The sequence below is a fragment of the Manis javanica genome, chromosome 1, assembly GCF_040802235.1.
Source record: "Manis javanica isolate MJ-LG chromosome 1, MJ_LKY, whole genome shotgun sequence".
NCBI lineage: Eukaryota > Metazoa > Chordata > Mammalia > Pholidota > Manidae > Manis > Manis javanica.
This window is the reverse complement of record NC_133156.1, coordinates 21,686,458-21,698,722: the sequence shown is the minus strand read 5'-3', so window position 1 is coordinate 21,698,722 and position 12,265 is coordinate 21,686,458. Positions and strand designations below refer to the sequence as shown.

General features: G+C 49.9%; 1 long non-coding RNA gene across 3 annotated transcripts in view; it reads left to right on the top strand.

The window, feature by feature from the left end:
- Nucleotides 1–12,265, top strand: part of LOC108409637 (uncharacterized) — a 274,470-nt gene that overhangs the window by 188,741 nt on the left and 73,464 nt on the right. Inside the window, exon 1 of one of the 3 annotated variants that reach the window (XR_012128280.1) lies at nt 982–12,262. The exons of the other annotated variants lie outside the window; for them this stretch is intronic. This is a non-coding gene — a long non-coding RNA (uncharacterized lncRNA). Of the gene's footprint in view, nt 1–981; nt 12,263–12,265 lie in introns of those variants that run through there. 3 annotated transcript variants of the gene reach the window in all.

The following is a 12,265-nucleotide window of genomic DNA, read 5'->3' as shown; positions in this document are numbered from 1 at the left end:
TGGTTTCATGTAGCCATGACCCAGCTATTCTGGACAAAATCCTGAATGAGCTTCATGCCTCTTTTTCAGAAATTCACCCTAATTTTTGACTTTGTAGTGAAAGAAAAGCTTTGGTCTGTCTCCACTAGTCTTTCCTCTCATTTTGATGTTGGGGTCACCTCAAAGGTGAAATGCTCAACTGCCATTTACACCACCACCACCACCACCACCATCTCCACCACCACCCTAGGGAGGGTCCAGTGGGATGCTGTGTGGAAGCACTTGGAATCCACATGCACCACCTCCCACTTCCACCGGTTGATCATTCAGCACCTGCCCTTTGCACCACGCGAGGGCGTGCTCCCATGGGCACCAAGATCGGCCCTGACCCTTGCCATCCCTTTGCCATGCCACCCTACATGATCAGCATGCCCACACGTTTAAGTGCTGTTCCCCCAGGGGCCCCGAGGGCTTCTCAGAGCCGTGATCTGATTGCCCTGCTGAGTGGATGTTGCCGGATCCTGACCCCAGTTAGCTGTCAGTTTCATCATTCTCGAATAGAAACATTGATCTGAAAATGTATTAGGGGGTAAGAGTAGAATAATCTCGCTTAGCCATTCAGGGTTTTTTTTGCTTCTTTTCATAAAAATTTCTATATTAAAACTGATTTTGGTCAAGTTTATTGGTGCGTAATCTACAGGTAGTAAAACTCACTCATTTTAGTTCATGATTCTATAAGTTCTGACAAACCCCTGCTCATGTGACCACCACCACGATCAGCATATAGGACAGCTCCATCGCCCCCGGAAATGTCCCTGTCCCCCTTTGTAGTCAGCCTTGTCCCTTCCTCCCCTGGCAACTATTAACTGGTTTTCTGTCTTTATAGTTCTGCCTTTTCCAGAATGTCATACAAATACAGTCACAGAGTACATAACCTTTGGGTCCTGCGGTCATAGCATAATGAATTTGAGGTCCACCCATGTTACTGCATGTATTAATAGCTTGTTCGTTTTTATTGCCCAGCGGTAAGTAGTCCAATGCATGAATGTACTGCAGTTTCTGCATGCATCAAACAGGTGAAGGACGTTGAGATGTTTCCATTTTTTTTTGGTGATTGTAAGTAAAGCTATAAACATTTGTGTAAAGTGTGTTATATGTACATATTTTCATTAGACATTTGATTTTTAGAGATGTATTTAAGTTTAGTTCCCCATGAACGACCAGAGACTGAAAGACGTGGAGGTGCCCTGGGGAGAGGAGAGAGGGTATGTCCTTCATCAGTCTGTCAGGCCCAGACCTGTCAGTTAAACATGGGCCAGTGGGAGCAAGAGGCCGCTGTCATTTTTGGTGGAGACATATGTCGAATAGAAATTAAAGTTAACATTATTTTTCTGAGCCCCCAGGGAAAAGCATAAGTACACGATGGCAACCCTCAATTTGTAGGCCTCCTGTCGTCTAGGTGGCTAAAGTAATATTTTCATGGACTGACAATCCCACTCGGTCACCCGTGTGTATTCGATGAATTCTTCTTCAAATCACGGGTAACTGTTCTTTAATAGATAAGAAAGAATAGAGCCTATGAGTGGGCCGTTTACTGTCAGATTCCTCAGGGTCATTCAGTTGAACAAGCTCTCTTTTTGGCAAATTTAGGGGTAAATCCATTCTTAGTTGAAATAGTTATACTGGAATCTGTACTGTGCACAGGATGCCAAGGTTATCATCAACCCTTACCCGAGGGTTTTAGGTTCAGCACTACTTCTATCTGCTTTCTCCTAATACCCATCAGAAATGGGAGTGAGAGAAGAGTCACAGCTCTGCCATTAAGAGCATCTGGCTGACCTTGGAATCCCATCGCATCCCCCCCACTAGTGCCCCTTACGCCCTAGGGCCCTTGTGTCCTCTAGCCACTCACGGTTAAATGTTCTCAGCTCCCAGGAGGCACTTGTGTGCACTCGGTTGGTGTCAAGCTCTTGGATGAGGGTGGGGGCTCCTGAGGATGTGGGTGCTAGAGGGCAATCTGCCCTCCACAACCCAGACGTCAGTGTGCATGGGCTTCGAGCTGACAGCACCGCCGTCATCTCAGGACAATTTCTCAGGAGCAGCAGAGACTAGAGAAGAATGTGTGGCTAACATTCAGCGCTCCACATGTGTCATAGTCATGCTCTGTTTTAATTACATCTGTAGAGTGTTTCAGCTTTAGTTGCATGAGTTGATCCCACCTGAAATGTTATTGTTGTCAGGAGTTCCGAACAACCAACTTACAGACAGAACTTTGCATACAGCCCGTGAATAATTTAAAGAGTTAGATCTATCAATGGTTGATGCATGTAATTGTGATTTGGGGGCTTATTACTATCCATGCTGGTTGGCATCTGATCATCGGAGTTCAGATTTTATCGGTACCCCTAACTAGCATTGAGACCTTAGCAATTTTGACGATAGTAATAACAGTGATTTTAATGGTGACAAGAAGTAACTTTTTGAGCACAATGGCTAAGAGAATAGGTGTGAATGTAACATCATCAGTGGTTCCAAAGGTCTGGAACTTTCCATGGGAAGGCTGATAGGGGAGCATCAAGACATACACAACGGGCTAAGCTGGAGCCCGATCACGAGAGGAGGACTGCGTCAGCCTCTAGTTGTCACAGGGCTCTACTGTAGGGTGTTACAGGGTGAAGACTCCATCCTATGTGGGTGAAAAGCTGTAAATGGTAAGGTTGGAGGCAGGGTGACCCGTCACCAGGTCACTGCAGTAATCAGGGAAAGAGGAATCAAGTCCTTGGGACAGAGAGAAGGCAGCAGGCCCAGAGGTTATTTTAGGAAGACAGATACACCTGGGATTGGTAACCAAGTGAATGGGAAGAAAAGGGACGGATGTAGGGTGCCTGGCTTCTAAGCAGTTGATCAGTGGCTCTGCTCATTAGGATGGGAAGCAAAAAAGAAGGAGCTGGTTTGAAGGGCAACACAGACAAGCTTGGCGTTGCATCTGCCACAGAAATCCCTAGAAACCTAGTCTGGCCTGACCGAAGCAAGATCTTCCTGACATTTAGATCTGTGCAGAAGTGAGTTCCCCACCACCAGGAGTATTCAAGCAGAGGCTTATATAACCACCTGTCAAGGCTGTAAAAGAAGAGATTCCTGTATTGGTTCGGAAGCCAGAGTAAACAACCTTTAAAATCCTTTCCAACTTTAAGATTCTGTGATGCTAAAGGAGGAGGAAAAATATCTGTTTCATGCATTGTTGTTGCTCCTGGCAGATTTTAAATACCACGGTGACATATACCATGAACTAAAAACAGGTAGGAAAGGGAGTGATAAGTACACGCTTTGTACGTGTGTATCCATAGCTGTATATTTACCTTACGTGCATTTTCACATGAGGCTGTTTATATCCAGAACCTTAGTTACTATTTAACAAATCAACATTCAGTGTCTGGCGTACTTGTCAATGTCGGGTGCTCTGACACAGCCAGCTCTGTGCGTATGTGTAAATACGTGGTTGTGTATGTGTAAATAAAATGACAGGGCCATGACTTGTACCTAAATGATTACTATTTTCCATTTAGCGCAAAATCTATTCTGTTCCTGCATGGCAGTAGTTTACAGATCTTTCGCCAGGCAATGATTCTGAGGAGGGTGAAATATCAATCTAAGTATAACATGAGTATGTAAACAGATTGATGAATTGCGAGATCACTGGGATGCCAAGCATATGGAACTGTGACAGCACTCTGAGAGGCTGGGGGTAATTTTAGCATTTCATGGAAACTGGGGACAAGATGCAGCCACGCTCCCAGATGCCCACACTAGGCTGTTTTCCCTTTCAAGGCTGTACGGGACCATTAGCATTCTGAACATTAAAAATGTCACTAGCTAGGTTGTTTCCCTCCTAACGGGGGATTAATGACTTCCATGGGGGCGAGGCCAGAAAACAGTAGACACAGACTAGGCGGCAGGGCTTCAGTGTCTCTTTCCTTAAATTTGTACACGTATCATCGAGCTTCCTGAGCATTCAGCAGGTCTTCAAAGGGCACATGATGCAAAAAAGAGTCAAGAAACCTTTGCTCTTCAGGAGTGCATGGGGTTCCTGGGAATTCTTTTGTGATTTAAGGCATGTTAGGCTGAATCTGTGCAGTCAGAGTGAGGGTGAGAATGACACAGTTTCAGCTGAGTTTATATAAGCGCAAAAGGCAGCCAATCTGGAAAATGGCTTAAGCCTTCACTGAATTTGGGTTCTGCAAATCTGACTGAATTATCAAAGAGAAAATTTTCTGTGGTGTTCTCAGAGGTGAGGTGTGGAGATTGGCACAGAAGGCTCCAGTTAGCCCAGGAGGCTAAGGGCGAGTGTGGTGATGGCCAAGTTTACACAACACCCTCCTACTAGGAGTTGCCACGCCTGGTCTCTGAGCACGAGGGACACGGGGCTACGCCTGCTGCTCCAGGACTTCCCTGTAGCTTTTGGAGACCTGGCAGAAAGGCAGTGTGGACAGCGTGTGGATGATGAGGGGGCCCTGCTCTCAGCAAGGGGACCCCAGCCCTGGGCAAGGGCAGGCGCCTTCCAAAGGGCAGAGGAGGGCCCCCAGGCGCAGGGCTGGGCCCCGGAGGAGCTGGGCTGGGAGCAGGCCCTGCCACCAGACTGCACTCTGGCCTCCTTTCTCCCAGGAGACCCGCCAGCAGAAAGACTGGAAAGTGACCAGACGAGAATTATCACTTGGCGGCATTTCCCATCCCACTGTGGTGGAGCGTGGATTCTTCATGGTTTTTAAAAAAGGAAATGAGAGCGCTTTAATTGAGAGGGTGCTGTGACTTCCCCTCAGGGACTATAATCCATACCTCTCAGCATTCATTCCAACTTCATCAGGTGTTGGTGGCAGATGCGCCCCTTGAAAGGTCCCTGCGGGCCCCCCAGGGGCTCCGCTCCCGGGGCACATGCTCCCCCGCACCTCAGTGGGGCAGGCTCACAGCAGGGTCTCAGGGACACGTATGGTTTCTGAGAGTTAGTACCTCAAACAGGGTAGAAACAGGCACGCAGAGCCCTGGAGTGGCACCCGGTAGGACTTGGTTTGGGGGCAGATCTTACAAGGTTTTAATGAAATACAAACTTACAAACATATAGGACAGAATTGGCTTTGAGTGAAGGGCCTGATTACTGTTCTATGAGGGGGTAGGTAATGAGGGTTGAGGGGTAGAAACGGCAGCCCCATGGGGCCTTGTCCTGGACCCCAGGGCTCTAAAGCCCACCGCACTTCACAGGGGAAGCTTCCCAGTTTCACTCACTGTCTAGACCTTGCTGTCCCTTCCTCATTGCACGTCCTTAGTCAGGAGCAATCTGGCCCCCCGTGGGGTATGCCCTTTGGCAGAAATGGCGCGTATTTGCTCACACCTGACTCCCAGTGGCAAGTCCACTTGGATAAAGCCCCTCATCCAAGGCCATCTCGCCGCAGAGGACCGGTGGGGTCCTCATGAGCAGCTTTCCTGCTTCAAGAACTTCCTTGTTAAGCCCCTTTATCACTGGGAACACTTGACCTCTAGCTCACAAAGCACGTCCCGGGGCCGGGGGCGTGAGGCACTCTGACTAAGGTCCATCTGGCTCTGCTTACCTTGGAAACAGCGTTTGTGTTTTGAAACTGTTTATGAGGAGTTCTGTGAGCAATGACCTGCAAACACAGATACCAAGAAATTCCGGGGCCAGCGTGTCCAGATAACTAGGGTATAAGGACAAGAGCTGAACAATAATAGATCTGGCGTCCATTGCTTACGCTTTTGAATGTTCCAGTGGCATTCCTTCCTTGCTTGGGGTCTTGGGTTGAGGGCAAAGAGCACAGGATTTTGAAACAAAGAGAGTGTATTTGAGTCTCCACCTTGCTGCTCACCAGCTATGAGAACTGAGGTCTGGGCAGGACTTCCAGCTTCAGTTTTATGAGACGTAACGGGCCAATGACATCTACTGCACAGGAGTTTTGAGATGTTAAATGAAGCAGTCAGTGCTTTCTAAGTACTTCACAGGTGTTTTACCTCCCCTCTCCCATTTTATAGATAAAGAAACTGAGGTACAGAGGGTTGAGTAACTTGCCCACGTTAACACAGCTGCTAAGTATTCTGGAGCTCAGGTCAGAGTAGGGGGTCGAGAGAGGCTCGTGAAAGTCATATTAACGTCATGTTGCTGGGATTCTAGCTCCCTCAGAAATCTGCCTTTTGGGTCAGAAGAACCACAATGTTCTTTACTATGCTGACAAATTATATGAGGCTTAATGATCTCCTGAAGGACATCCTTGGAGATAAAAGGGAGCATGAACACCCCTGGCATTTGTTCTCTGATCCTTGTAACATAAAAATTATCACAGAATTATGCAGAACTGGATATAAACTGAAGAAAGCATTAACAGATACTGTCCTTAGCGTAGTGTTTTGCAGAGTACACGTTCAGTAAATATGTTGACCGGGCAGGGAGGAAGATTAGCTCTGCGGTGTTCTGGTAGAAGGCCAATAAGCCCTGGAAAAGAAAAGACATTTCATATTTCTTTAAGTGCCCTGTTCTGGAGGAAACCAAACAAGTATACAGTTATAACAACAGGGCTGGAGGCAGCGTGACACTCTAAGAGCTCCAAGATCAAATCAGTTCTAAACACTTGCCACATCACCAGATGATGTTTATTCCAACAAGAAGATTATTGTAATGCACCCGTCGGATCAAGCTTTTCCTTTCACAAGGACACTGTGTCACTCAGCTAGAACAAATGTGTGTGAACTCTGCCATCCAAGTGTGGCTGCTTTTCCTGTGTAAAAGCACACCTGCATCTTTATGCATTGCTCTTCTGACTTGATCCCCAGAACAACTGTGGGGAATGCATTACAACCGGTGTTAAGTGCGATCTTTGTGGAGCAGGACAGGTGAGTGTGTATCCGGCATGCATGTAGCAAAGTGGCTAGCATACAAACAATAAACAATCAATCATATTGTTTGTTGAACTCGAGCATATAAACAATCAATCATCATTGCATCTTGCCGAGGGGCAGACCCCACTCTAAGCCCTTGACACACATGCCGCATTTCCTTACGGGAACAGAGTTGTGTGAGCCTGGGAGACTGTCACTCAACGGCTGAAGCACTTTGGCCTTGGTTCCATCATCTGGAATATGGCAATAATGACTGGGCTGACCTGATAAGGTTATTGTGAAGATCCTAAATGCTACACATAAGCATGGAAACAGTGCTGGGAAGCCTTAGTGCTCCACAAATACTGGCTCAGACTTGTACGTATCCCAAAGGAACCTCTCAGGTCTTTGGGGGAACCAGGGTTTGTACCCAGGCTGCCTGGCTCAAGAGTCCGTGTCTCTAAGGACTATTTATTTTGAATGAGTAACCAAATAAATGAGTACATAGCTGAGAATCCTATGGCCAGACAGCGGTCCCGTGAGTCCCCCGGTCACTAGCCCCACTGTTCTAGCGCTGGAGCCAGCCTGGGCTGGACAGGGCACCCATGTGCGTCCCAGGGCGGAGGCAGGAGGTTGAGTGGGCTTGGTGCCCCCCACTCCGTGGCACTTGGCAGCCCCTCCAAGCTGCCACCTGCTGGTGCCTGGGCTGCTCTGTGGCGTCCATCCTGCATGTTGGTGGCTTGCAGATTTTTGAGTCCACGGAGGAAGAAATGAGCTGAGCAAGTATGTCAGTAAAAGGCATTTGAACAGCGCTCCCCAGTTTGCAGAGCTCTTTCACCCCCCTTGTCTCACCCCATCATTGGGCAGCCCTGGGATGAAGATTATTTCCGCCTCTCTCTGTCGTCTCCGAGGGCAGGGGTGTCAGGCGACTTGTCCGAGAAGCAGGGTTGGCAAACCCGGAGCCCAGACTTCCACCAGGGTCTCCCTCCCGGGGATCCCATGCTCCTTCCTTGACCCTTTACCCTGGGGGTGGGGGGCACTTAGTCCTTGGCCTCAAATAAAAAATTATTTCATGATATTTCCAGTATAGATTTAGATCTTGGAAAATCTTGGTTGGAACCTTCCTGAAGGCAGAGGAACAGGACAAGATGAACTCCCAGATCATATCTACAACCCTGAAGTCTGTGATCCTTTTCCAGGATTTTAGGAAAGAAATAAAATTATTCACTTGGAATGCTTGATACAGGGCATACCACAGCTGCAATAAAGAGCCATTTATTGAGACCATTGAACAATATGTTGTTACAGGAAAACACAGGAGAAAGAGCGCAACATCAGGAAAATGATTTCACTCACTTCATATGTTTTTGTCTTATTTTGGTGATATTTTATTCTGAAACTTTTGTCCACAGCCCTCTTCCACGTAGAACACCGCTCTCTGGACCCTCCCCGCTTCCTCAGGCTTCTTTCCCTCCCTGTATAGACGTTGTTTTTCATTTTGAATCCAATTGCTTCTTTGGTCTGTAGGGCATCACCCTTCTGAGCATGTGGCATAATTACTTCCACGGCAGTGGGTGAAGCTAGAGACAGGCCATTATGTGAGATTCTGGGCTGAGTGGAGAGATGGGAGCTTAGAGTTCCTTTTAAAACTGCCATCCTTAATAATAGCAGGACGGAGGTAGAAAATTACTGGCAGGATAAATTGCCTTTTTGACAAAGGTTTAGTCCCTGTCTTTTAAAAAGCTATGCCATGCCGAGAAAATTTCTCTACATTTTTAATTGTAGATAATTTTCTGTAAGAAAAACCTCCCGGTGAAAACGGCCTAACGAAACGTGCTTAGTCTGGCAGAGCCCCGGGTCACGCTGAAGGAGCGCATCAGCACACACATGAACGGTGTTTGCTGTTACCTAGACGTGCAAGCTGTGGAGGCGGCGAACAGTAGGACCGGCCCTGACTGGGCTCCACCTTTGCACACGCTGCGAGGGGGTAAAGGAGGTGTGGCGTGCTGTCACCACATGGTGAGCCAGACAAGGTGAAGCCCCCCGGGAGCCCCGCTTACCTGGAACTGGGCCCCTCCGACCTGGAAGGCGGCTAAGAATCCGGGAAGAGGCAGAGAACTCAGGGTAGCCCAAGTCCCTGCTCAGGGGGGACAAGTCCCAAGCTGAAGGGCCCTGCTCACAGGTGCACCACAGACCCCCCCCCCAAAGCCTGTCTTAGGCGAGCTTCTAGCAAGCTTGGTTTTCAAACCCTACAGCAGGTTCAAATCAATCCATTGGTGTGGAAAGAGTGAATACACTATTTTGTACATACTTATGTCATTCTGTCATTCTAACGGCCAATACCAGCCAATGTCACACTGGTGTTAGGGCCTCATTTTAAAGATGAGAAACGCATCCAGAGGCCAGTCAGCTGGTGACTGGTAGACTCGGTCTTCCCATTGGGGGGTTCTGTGGCCCCAAAGCTCACATTCCCCCGTCTTCTCCCACCGGCCTTTCCCAAGACAGGAAATAGAGAAGCTCTCATGTCCGGGGCCTTGGCAGGAGATGAAGTGGAGTTGGCATTGCAAGTTTACCTGGCTCTGGACTGACCAGCACCAAGGGAGGACCTCACCAGTCGCTAAACGCGTCTGTTCGGAGGGTCCGTGTCACGGCCCGTGACCCTGAGATGCTCAGCCACACGTAGCCCTCTGTGCGGCAGGAGGGCATGCCCGAGGGGGGCACGCGGCGTAGTTTTGCCTCTCTCTAGCCTGGTTACGTCAACTCTTTGTGCCTTGGTTTCCTCGTCTGTCGTTAACATAGTGATTATGCTGCCTATACTTCGTGGAGCTGGTTTGGAGTGTTAGACGGGGCAATTTCTGTAAGTAGTTAAAGCAGAACCTGATGCTTAGCGGCCATTATATGTCAAGCAGGGACAGTTCAGAAATTCAGAAGCTCAGATCTTTCAAGGACTACATCCAGGTTTTATTGAAATTGCTAATCTGCTCATTCATTCACTCAAGACACATTGAGTAAGTACATCTTAGGAGCCAGCATTGGGTAGCCACTAAGTGAATAAATATGAACAAGCTACCACATGTCCCCACGAGGGGCTCAGACACGTGAACTAAAAGCTACGGCATCTCTGGGCCCTCCCCGCTTCCCCAGGCTTCCTTCCCGGTGAGGGGTGCTCCTGAGACACAGGGTGATTCACCGTTACTGTACCGACACAGCAATGGGAGCAAGTGTCGCTGCTTTATAGGGACCCAGCAGGGCAGGGGGAAGGTCCGTGGGTGCTCACATCCTGCCCTGACCTGGACAACTCAGGTTGTCTCCCAAGCGGTGCTCAGTGAAAGGGGAGGGGGGAAGGGCAGGCTCAGAGAGGATGCCACACGCACAGTGAAGACGCCCCAGGAGCAGCGGCAGGTGGTTCTGCTGTCGAGGTGCAGGGTGTGTGCGGGGCAGCAGACGGGGAGCGGACGGATGGGCAGCTGAGGCGCGGGCAGCACCGTCCTAGCAGGGGCTTGCATGCCAAGCTGACCCTCAGGCACTCTCCGCGGCCCTCAGGCTTCTGTGGGACCAGATGCTCACCCCCGTGAGGACCCCAGCATCCAACGCCATACGAGCAGCCTTCTTTCAGGGATGCTCAGTTTGTGAGTTCAAATTTATAACGAAATGAATCAATGAGAACAACAGATACAACTAATACAACAATTCGGGGTCATGTATGACAACTCCACTTCCGTGAAATATATGTATTTATTTTGTGTAATGATTGACAAAACTGATTCACTTAGAGAACTAGTTGCGAAGAAGAGCTTTTTTCAAAAGAGCACGATTTGTAATCTTGAGATAGTCAACTGATCTGGAAGCTTTGCTAGAGAAGCAGGGAGACATTTTTACTTCCAATTTAATTATCATACACCTTTCTTACATTTCTTATCATAAATATAAAAGTCAGATAAGAAGCCCCATAACCCTAGGATGAGTGCTGACATGATCTACCACTCACGATCGAGATGGGACTGTGGGGATACACGTGCACCTTGCCTGGCCTGTGAGTCTGCAAGGGCACATATGTGTGAGCCAGGAAATACCTTGTATTGCCCAGCCGAAACAGGCTAGGTTGGTGGGTCCTCAACAAATAATAGCAGATTTTAAGATTAAGATATCATTATTGCTAAAAATTCAGTCAGCAGCTGGGTATAAAATCACACGTGAGCCTTGACATCCTATATGATGTTCGTTCATCCCCTGTGTCCAGGAGCCAGCCCAGGCCCTGCCCCGTGGCAGGTTCCCCGCCGGTGTTAGTTGAATGGACCGAAGTTAAGGAGAGACGGGTGCCCTGGACGTTTGCCTTGGGCCTTTCCGTGGTGGGCACGTGGCAGATGAAGCCCTCACCGCCGTGACTAGGCCCCTGTGAGGGGCACGGACGGAGTGGGGAGGGAAGCATTGGAGGCCCGCGTGAGCACCTGCGGGCAGGCGAGGACGCCCAGCCGGAGCCGGGCCGGCGCTGGACTTCAGGCTCTGGGGATTGGCTTCTGCCCTTGGTACGGCGAGAGCCCCTCGGCCAGGTCACACACCTGCCTGATTCGGCGCCGCGTGCGACCCGCCTGTCCTTTGCGTCACAGCTCCCAGGGAGCAGCGAGTGGGAGGTGTGTACGACCAGAGACGGTCTTTCAGGGATCCGAGGATCAAGGGTAAGCCCTACCCTAGCGTCACGAAGCCACACACAAAAGACCCCAGAGCAGGGAGCCTTTGGCACGCCCTCCCTTCCTCATCCTCATGCAGGGGTCGGTCTGAGCTCTAAGCTGGTTCCCTGCAGAGCAGCGAGACTCGCTGCCATCGCTGTGTCAGCACGGCACCAGCGAGTCACCCCGTCTCTCGGGAGCACCCCTCCCCGGGAGAGAGCTGGCTGGACTTCGGGGGGTCGGTGGGCTGGGGGCCACGCTGGTGGGCACTGAGGGCATGGGGCTCCCTTACTGGGCGGAGTCATTCATCCCAGCGGAAACTTTCCCCGTCCTGGGAGTCATGGGTGTGTCATGACCCACAATGTAAAGGTCACTGGGTGTGAGGGCTCGGCCCCCTGCTCGGCCCACAGATCCTTATCCACTCAGATGGAACCTTCTGATAAAGGCAGGGGAACCCCTGTCTCCACCTCCTGGAGCAGGAACATGGGGAAGACACAGTCAGGAGCCCTCTCTCCTGTCTCCTGAGGACAACGATGTCCCCCCAGACGTCCTCCGTGCCACTCGGGGCTCTCCAGCCCTGGCCCTGACCCTTTTCCTGCCGGAAGGCCCCAGTCGCTGGCCCGGACGAGCATTGCTCACAGCCTGGCAGCTCAGCTCACTGGCTCCCCAAAGGCCAGCCCCCAGGAAGACTGCCACGGAGGAGGGACAGACCACATTTTCTGCGTATGGACGTCAGCCTGGTC